This window comes from Carassius auratus, chromosome 39 (genome assembly GCF_003368295.1).
Source record: "Carassius auratus strain Wakin chromosome 39, ASM336829v1, whole genome shotgun sequence".
Taxonomy (NCBI): Eukaryota; Metazoa; Chordata; class Actinopteri; order Cypriniformes; family Cyprinidae; genus Carassius; species Carassius auratus.
This window is the reverse complement of record NC_039281.1, coordinates 7,933,552-7,943,250: the sequence shown is the minus strand read 5'-3', so window position 1 is coordinate 7,943,250 and position 9,699 is coordinate 7,933,552. Positions and strand designations below refer to the sequence as shown.

General features: G+C 36.8%; 1 pseudogene; it reads left to right on the top strand.

The window, feature by feature from the left end:
* Positions 1-694: 694 nt before the first annotated feature.
* Positions 695-8,979, top strand: LOC113057851 (multidrug resistance-associated protein 5-like; annotated as a pseudogene).
* The last annotated feature ends 720 nt before the right edge of the window (positions 8,980-9,699 follow it).

Genomic DNA, 9,699 nt, shown 5'->3' with positions numbered 1-9,699 from the left:
TACTCATATTTAACTAATATTAAAACAGATTCAGTATTCTCAAAATGAATAAAAACAATGAAATACAAACTCTGAATATTACACAAACCAGGCTTTTTCATTTGCCAAAAATAACTTTTTTATATAAAAAAAAAAACAAAGCAAGCCCAACCCAGACGAGAAAAAGTAACGCAAAAGTAATGTAATGCATTACTTTCCATAAAATGAACATGATTAGTTACTTTTTTCTTTGAGTAATGCAATAAAGTTATGCAACACTTTTAAAAGTAACTTTCGTCAACACTGATAATAAATGTTATATGTGTTCGATAACTTTCATTTGCACCAAAAAAGCTGTTGACGTGGTCTCTGTCCTCCTTCACTTATTGTTTCTAACCAGATGTATCAGGAGGGAACAACTGTGAACATTGTTTGAGCTCTTTTGCTATTCTGAAAAGGGCCGTCCAAACCGATATTCCAGGAAATATCGGTTGGAATATCGGTTGTCAAAGAATGAAATTCACCTATTTTCCTGAAGATGTGGGTAATGTCTCATGCAGGGCCTTACAGAGCAGAAGCATTCCTGTATATTTGCAAAGGTTTTCCCCATATAAATCTAGCTATTATAGCTGTGTAAATGTTTGTGTAACCTAACTAAAGAATTATATAGGTTAAATCAGCAGCTCATTTATTAGCATTCGTTGCGTCTGGGTGCATGCATTATTAACAGTGTTGTGTGTGTGTTGTTTTGTTGTTGTTTTTGCAGTGCACTGTGCGGGCAGCCTCGGTTCTGCATGATAAACTATTCAAGACTCTACTTCTGAGCCCCATGCGCTTTTTCGACACAACACCGCTGGGACGCATTCTCAACCGGTTCTCCAGGGACATGGATGAGGGTGAGCAACCTCTCTTTATCTCTTTTCACAAATCCATTCACATGCAGGATGACGGGAAGCGTTTTGATGTCTCTGTTCTTCCTCTGTGTGTAGTTGACGTGCGTCTGGCGATGCAAGCCGAAATGCTGCTCCAGAATGTGACATTAGTGCTGTTCTGTCTGGGCATGGTGGGCGCTGTCTTCCCCTGGTTCCTGTTCTCCATCATTCCTTTAGGACTGTTCCTCTTCATCGTCAACCGCATCTCCAGGTTCGGTCTTACAGATTTTATTGGGTCAAACACTTGAGCTGTGTCACTGTAAAAAGTACAAGTAGAACCAAATATATGGGTCAGGCTGATTAATCAACAAATATGTGGGTTCAATATCTGCTAGAAACATTATAGACATTATGGATAATAAACATTATCTCTATATTCTCTATGAATAATATGATTGCATTGTTTTACAATGTTTTTCTTATGTATTAACCAAATTTAACAAAAAAAATCGAAGTATATTTTTAAATGTAAATATAAATTCAAATAAATATTAATAATCGAAATATTTAAATTAGTTATTATGTGTGTATGTGTAAAGTTAATAAGTTAAGTTTAATATATATATATATATATATATATATATACACACAAACACACACACACAGTTAATATAGACTGCAATTGTTTTTAATAAAACAACTATTGAAGAATGTTTTTATTGATTGACCTGATTTCAGTTTTCTACCTTTAAATTTAATGTTTACTGAAAAAAAATTATTGCCATTTGTTTGTAATTGCAAAGAATTTCTAGAACAATTTTGTAATATTATAAATAATTTTAAATAAGCAATTATAATATAAATTATTATTATTATTATTATTATTAGTATTATTATTATTATTATTAAATATGTCTGAAAAGACAACAGAACCACCATTATTCATGCATTTTCATAGTATTTGTCTTTTTTGCGCTTGGGCTCTTTTAAACAAAAGTATGATTTATTAACATTATTCACAAGCAATGCATTTTTCATATATGCACTTATATGCACTGAAATCAGCCTGAGTTCTCATCAGTACTGGCCTGGCTCTGTCTGACACCGCTGACTTGTGACAGACCCCATAAAGCCCCGTATAAATCAGTTCAGAAGCCAGAAATGACTGCAGCTCGGCCAGGAAGATCCCCTCAGTCTCACTGTTATTGAGCCACTAACCGTCACATCACAGACAGCTCTGTGAGCCGCACAGATAAGCAGATGAGATGAGCCAGAGCTTTGATCAAAACTCAAGCCGTATATCGCCGCTCGTATTCTCAGACTGCTGACTTTTTGTCAGGGCCTGGAAATATATATAAATATACTTTTCCGGTTGTCCTTTTTAACCCAAAGGGTTCTCATTCGTGAGCTGAAGCGCCTGGAGAACATCAGCCAATCCCCTTTCACCTCTCATATCACCAGCAGTCTGCAAGGCCTGTCCACGATCTATGCTTACGGCAGGGGGGCTGACTTCATACACAGGTAATATTCACACTACAGGATGCCCTCCATGACTTTTCTCTGAAACAAACACTGAAGTGAAACTTTACTTGAGGTCTTTATATAAACTGGCCTCAGAAAGTTTGCACAAACTTCAAACAGTGCATGGATTGCCACACTCACAAATGGCATTGCATCAGAAAATCATGGAAAATGACAAACCTAGTGGCTTTTCAAGAAAGCATTTCACAAATAGAGCAATAAGCCTCAAGAAGCCATGGATTTATAACAGTTTAGGGGCGTTGTTAGGTACGATGTGAAGCGGGTTGCCTTTAAACCCCTTATTATTAGCTAGTTATAAATTTACTATAAACCACGGCTTCACAGGGTTTATTGCTTTTAAAACATGGTTATTCCACATACGTAGTAAGGTAAAACAGAGCAAATACAGTATAATGATATTAATAAAAAAAAGTATTCTTCCACCAAACAATGTAGTTCCTCGGAATCAGCTGTGGTTGCAACAAAGTGGTTGCCAAGCAACAAACAAACAAATGTAAATGTAAACAAACGTGAACATGGCTTAGCCAATCAGAATCCATGACGGAATTCTCAGTTTTATGAATAAAAATCTAATAATGAAATAAATTTTTTTATTCAATTCAATTCAATCATATTTTAACAAATTTAAGCATCTTGTATTTATATATTTAGATACAAGATGCTTATAAACTTAAAAAAAAAAAGTACTTTGGTTAAATATTGGATATATTCCACCAGGAATCAAGCCCTGCTGGACACAAACCAAGCGTGTCACTATCTGTTCAGCTGTGCTATGCGCTGGCTGGCTGTGCGTCTGGACCTCATCAGCATTTCTCTCATCACCACCGTCGCGCTCCTCATCGTCTTCATGCACGGCCGCATTCCTCCCGCTTACGCCGGTCTGGCCATCTCCTACGCCGTACAGGTGCGCCACTCTCACACAATGTCTATATGACTGCGGACGCTTGTCAGGAAGTACTGTTACTGTGCCGTTATTAATTCGCATTGCTTACTATTGCTCAGTTGTTATTTACTCCGTTTTCTTTCCCTTCCCACATCCAGCTAACCGGCCTGTTTCAGTTCACCGTGAGGCTGCTTTCTGAAACCGAAGCCCGTTTTACATCAGTGGAGCGGATCAACCATTACATAAAGGTAGAAGCTTCTGTGACACATGTGCGCTGGTTGTGTCAATGGCAAATAGAAAGGGACGGACCGTTTGTTATTCAGTTGACACAGCGCACAAAAGACATCAGCTCTTTACTTTGCACAGGTGGCTGAGCCCAGCGGTCAGCGCTGCATAGTGAGCCTGCTACATCACGCTCAGCAGGCTTCATGGCACGCGTTTATTGCCCAACAGAGCATCTAGTGAATGACACAGCTTGTTTCAGGAGGCTCTTATCAAAGCAGAACAGTACAGCTGTCTTAGCTCCCACTCAAGTGGCAGAGAGCATTTTACAGTGATTAATGAAGCCAATAATGCTCTGACTGAGTTCTGAAGGACAAAGTATCCAACTTATCTAGCAATGCAAAAGAACATTTTTCTGTGAGACTACAAAATGTATTAGCTGCTATAGGTGAATAACTAGAAGAATAAAGAAGTACAGTAAAACCATTTGATCAATCTTGCTCAATTTATAAAATCATATACCATACTGAACACAGCTGAAAATAGTCTACAGGCTTGTCTTGCATTATGATAATTAGATAGGTGACCACTTTTTTCTTCAGTAGAACAGTAAAGAAGATTTTAAGCTGAAACTGTGGCCCTTGGTGATTCATAAAATGCAATTTTTGAGAATAAAAAAGTGTATTATCTTTATTAAATTAACACTTTGGCTCCTGATGATGTACTGAGGTCTTAAGAAGAGAAACGATCAGTATGTGCAAGAAACTGAACATTATTTGCAGTATTATTACCTGAAATCCAGAGCTTCAGACAAACAGTTCGGTGGGATGTCTGGTTCACAAACAAATCATTAATTTGGTTCTTTTTGAGGAACTGCTTGAACCTGTTTACTAAAATCACACTCTGGAGAAGCTACGCAGAATGAGCCTGCTGGCTGTTGTTAAAGAGTTTAATAACATAGACAAGTTTGCGATATCAAGCAGCATAACGGACTATTTTGTACATGCCTCACATGTTCAAGTTACTAATGCCTGCAGCTGCTCTTACGTTAAAAATAATGCGGATAATCATTATTCACTCAGAACCTGGAAAGCGAAGGTCCTCGAAAGATCTGTGCCTCCTCCGCTCCTGCTTCAAACTGGCCAGAAGAAGGACGAATCACCTTCCAGAATGTGGAAATGCGATATCGGGATGACCTTCCTCTGGTTCTGAAGAATCTCTCCTTTAGTGTTCTTCCAGAAGAGACCATTGGGATAGTTGGCAGAACAGGTTCAGGTACACCTGTCTACAAGGCTTCTTTATCCTATAAGAAGTCGTTTGTGTTCATCTCTACTGTGGGTCGTATTACTGGCGTGACACAGGTTGGTTGTTTCTTCAGGGAAATCTTCACTGGGCGTCGCACTCTTCAGATTGGTGGAGCTCAGCCGGGGATCAATCATCATTGATGGTGTCGACATCGCTCACATCGGTCTGGAGGATTTGAGGAGCAAGCTGTCAGTCATCCCCCAAGAGCCGGTTCTTTTCATTGGCACTGTCAGGTACGGTCCACGTCACTTTACTAAGACAAGCCATGTGTTATCCTTCCTGGAGTCACAATGATGCAATGCATTTCACTTACACAGTCACATACAAGTGCGTTCAAGTGAAACAGAATAAATGTACAAACTAAGCATTTTAATCCATCTGGGATTGATCGGATTGTGAAAAGTGGGCAGTTTTGGATCAGTAAGATTTTTAATGTTTTTTTTGTTTGTTTGTTTTTAAGAAGTCTCTCAGATGCTCAACTAAGCTGCACTTATTTAATCAAAAAAAAAAAAATCTATATATTTGAAAACATAATTTATTCCAGTAATGTAAACCACACACTAAAAAATACTGGGTTGTTTCAACCCAACTTTGGGTCAAATATGGACTAGCCGTTGGGTTAAAATTTTACATAACATTTTTAACCCAAAAGTTAGCTTTGTCCAAATTTGACCCAAAGTTGGGTTGCAATAACCCAGCAATTAAGAAGCAAAGCGTAGTTTTCGCTGCTTAATATTTGTTTGGAAACTTTTGATATTTTTACAGGATTCTTTGATTAGATAAAATATATATATATATATATATATATATATAAAATATAGACATTCTTTGTGATAATATACATGACTGTTCAAAAGTTTATCTATAATTTTTAATGTTTTTTATGTATAGTTTTACTCAGCAAGGATATATTAAATTGGTTGGAAGTGATAGTAAAGAGTTATACTGTTACAAAAGATTTCTATTTTTAAAAAATGTTGTTCGTTTGCACTTCTTATTCATCAAAGAATCTTGAAAAAAGCATCACAGTTTCCAAAGAAATCACAACTGTTCTCAACACTGATAAAATAAATCAGCATATCCGAATGATTTCGGAAGGTAGACAAACATTTGTTTCGCCTTAAAGATAACTTCTTAATGAAGCATGTGCAGAAAGACTAGGGTCGGTTTATGCTAACTAAGTTGCTTATAAATCCAACAGATCAAATCTGGATCCCTGGGATCAATATACAGATGCACAGATCTGGAAGCACTGGAGAAAACACACATTAAGGACATGGTGAGTGAGTCTGACTCAGTATTACCATTTTAAAATTGGCTTTGGTGTACCTGTGCCTGAGAGCTTGTCACGTGCTGATTTATTTTCAGGTAAGCCAGCTTCCTAATTCACTGCATTCAGAGGTGACGGATAACGGAGAGAACTTCTCTGTTGGAGAGAGACAGCTGCTGTGTGTGGCCAGAGCTCTTCTCAGACACAGCAAGGTAACGGTTGAGATCAGATACGCTTCTCAAACCATTGTTCTGGCAAAAGTGTTAAGTGTGTTATTTGCATTCTTGGTTGTTTTTTCTCCTGCTGTTGTGAAGCACTGTTGAAGCTCAGCTGTTGTAAAATGGTGAAACATTGCCACCACTTGGCAGACAGTGTATAACTATTGAAAAATCACAAGTATTAGCTTTCTTTCCAAGGTCTTCTCTCGCGGATAATGTAAACATTTGCACACCATCTGTAATGATATGAGAACGGGACATTATGTAACGGATTACGTAAAGCACAGGAGTTACGTCAGAATCATTGATAAATGATTCCTCTGTTCTCAGCATTTTGTCTCCCAAGTACCCACATTGTGCACAAGAATATTAACAGGCTACCAATCCTAGCTTTGTTTTTTAAAAATCTATGGTTTCTGTAAAATATGTCACTAAATAATTTTTTTTTTTTTTTGGTTTATGCATTTTAGCAGACGCTTTGGAAAGCGACTTACATTGCATTCAATCCATCATTTTTTCCTAACATGTGTTCCTTGGGATTTGAACCTCCAACCTTGCGCTTGCTAATGCAATGCTATACAACTTGAGCTACAGGAACAATTTAAAATATTACAGATATTTTACTCATAGTTTCTACTCTAATTTAGAGCATGGCGTAACTAGAGTAATGTGTATTCGTTATTAATAATATGGGGTTTGTTTGTTTGTTTGTTTGAAATAACTTGACTTTATAGCATGTGCATATAACAAGCTTTTCCGGGTTCTTAAAACAAAGAATTAAATGAAATGAATTACGGACTAATTTGTGTGTTTACACAAAATTACAAATTACTGACTAATTTGTGTGTTTACTTGATTTTTTGAAAAATGACTAGACAAGCCATTCAGTTTATCAGTTTCAGCTTGACATATGTCAACACACACACACACACACACACACACACACAAAAGAGCATGCTTTAAAAAACATTACAGTGCTGGAGAAATGACTGGCCATTGAACAGATTTTGATGAAGATGATCATGGTCCTAGGTTTGTGCTGGATGTAATCTAGTGATGTGTGTTTCAGATCCTGCTGTTAGACGAGGCAACAGCTGCTATTGACACCGAGACCGATCGCCTCATCCAGGACACCATTCGCACCTCGTTCAGTGGCTGCAGTACTCTAGTGATCGCCCATCGCCTCAACACTGTGCTCAACTGTGACCGCATCATGGTCCTGGACCAGGGACAGGTGGGTCTCCTTCTAATGATACTGTGACCCCAAAGACTGAAAACACTCCTATAGTGTCTTATCATTCTAAATAAATACATTGATTAACCGTAAGATTAAGCTTACATCTAATAAGATTAGAAAAAATCCTTACAAAGGTAAAAATGTCCTTAGAAATCGATTTAAAGGGACAGTTCACCCACAAATGAATCTACTCACCCTCAAGCCATCCAAGGTGTATGACATTCTACTTCTTTTAGACGAATACAATCAGAGTTATATTAATTAATATCCAGGCAAATCCATGCTTTATATTGGGAGTCGATGGTAGCCCAAAATTTGTCCAAAAAATTGCACCCGTCCATTATAAAAGAAGTCCACACGGCTCTAGGAGGTTATTAAAGGTATTCTGAAGCGAAGCGATGCATTTGTGTAAGAAAAATATCCATATTTACAACTTTATACACCTTAAGTACCAGCATAAAAACACACTTACAAAATCTCCAAAATTACTGAAATCATTTTTTTGTCAGTATTGCTCACCCATATGCTTTAAGTTTCAGTGCATAGACAAAACAAAACAAAAACAAGCATAAAGCCAAGTGACATTTATGAGAAAAAGCTCAAGCATCCACAAAAAAACATAGATATAACATTCAAAATCGAAATATTTGGAGATATTTGAGGTCATTGTTCAGGTTCATCAAACTCAAAGGTTAAGTCTGTAGAAATCTCACAGAGCATATTAAATTGTATGTGTCAGATTAGATGTGAATGTGAAAACATAATTCTATAAATGCAGTGTACGGTATATACATAGAGAGAGCTGTCAAATTAACATTAACACATTTAATTAAAATGACATGCTAATGCATTTACTGGATGTGTTCTTTCTATATCTCAGACTCAGAGCAGTAAAATCATAAAGTCTCACTTGTTTAGAGATTGCACTTGGTTTGATATTCTGTAACAGTATGGACTGCATGTACACTAATATGTCAAAGTCATGCTAATGTGACATCTTCTCATCTTTGAAATAGATTTTGGAGTTTGACACCCCTTCAAAGCTGCTGGCCAATGAAAACTCACATTTTCGTGGCATGATGCTGGCAGCAGAAGAAACACTTAGTCACACCGAAGAAGTAAGCACTCAACAGCACATCCAGAGATCCTGAGAAGATTGAAATCCTTGACGCTGCTCAAACTGAGATTTTCCGTTAGTTTGTTACTTTAACACAACGATCATATTGATATTAATACACAGAGAGATTCTGAGTTTATATAGTGGAAGATGTCAGGAAGAAGAGCTTTCCGATGGGAATGCTCCCATTGATGGCACTTTATTTGTGTTTGGTGGCTGAATTTTGCACACTGATAATCTATTTGTTTTAGCATTTATTTGCTTTGTAAAAGTATTCAAGATATGTATCGACCGTAAGGTAACCGACTGATTTGCCTTATTTGTATCTGAAGTTTTCAAAACCAAAAAGATGATGTTCAGATCAGTCACAGATATCAATCATTCCTGAAATCAGCACATTTTGTGAATTATTTTTATTAGACTTATTTTGCATTATCTACTTGTGCTTTTGCTGTTATGTATACTGTGTAAGTTTTGTGCCTCTGCTGATATATATATGGCAGATATCTGTCAAAAGCATTGTGCAGATAGTGTTTTAGTGCCGAAAATATGCAATGTGAATGCTATGCAATAATTCAATTTTTTTTTTTTTTTTACTTGCATTGATTGTCATTATGCTGCATGTGTTGAATATATCCTGGGAATCCAAGAAAGACTTTAATTTATGTTTAAAATCAAGGTAGTTTTAATGCACATGGAAAGGCTGGGACGAATTGAATGGTAAATATCTCATTCGTTCTTGAGGAGTGACTGTCCTGCTTCATATCAAGATTTCACTTTATGATCTCTTCAGAAATGGATGACTTGGTTGTTTTTATTTTCCAGGATGGAAAATGCACAGTGAAAATGTATGTACCTGAAACATGCAAGGCCTTTAAGGGTCTATTTATATTTTTGTATAACTATATATGGCACACTGTGCAGTATCTGTTTAGATGTTTATCTTGGAAATTGGTTCAAAAGCTTAGAAACTGTTTGCTAATCATTAAGAGTTGCCTTGTTCTTTATGATTCAGAGATTTTGGTTTTGGGGTTGTTTCACGAACACTTGTTTT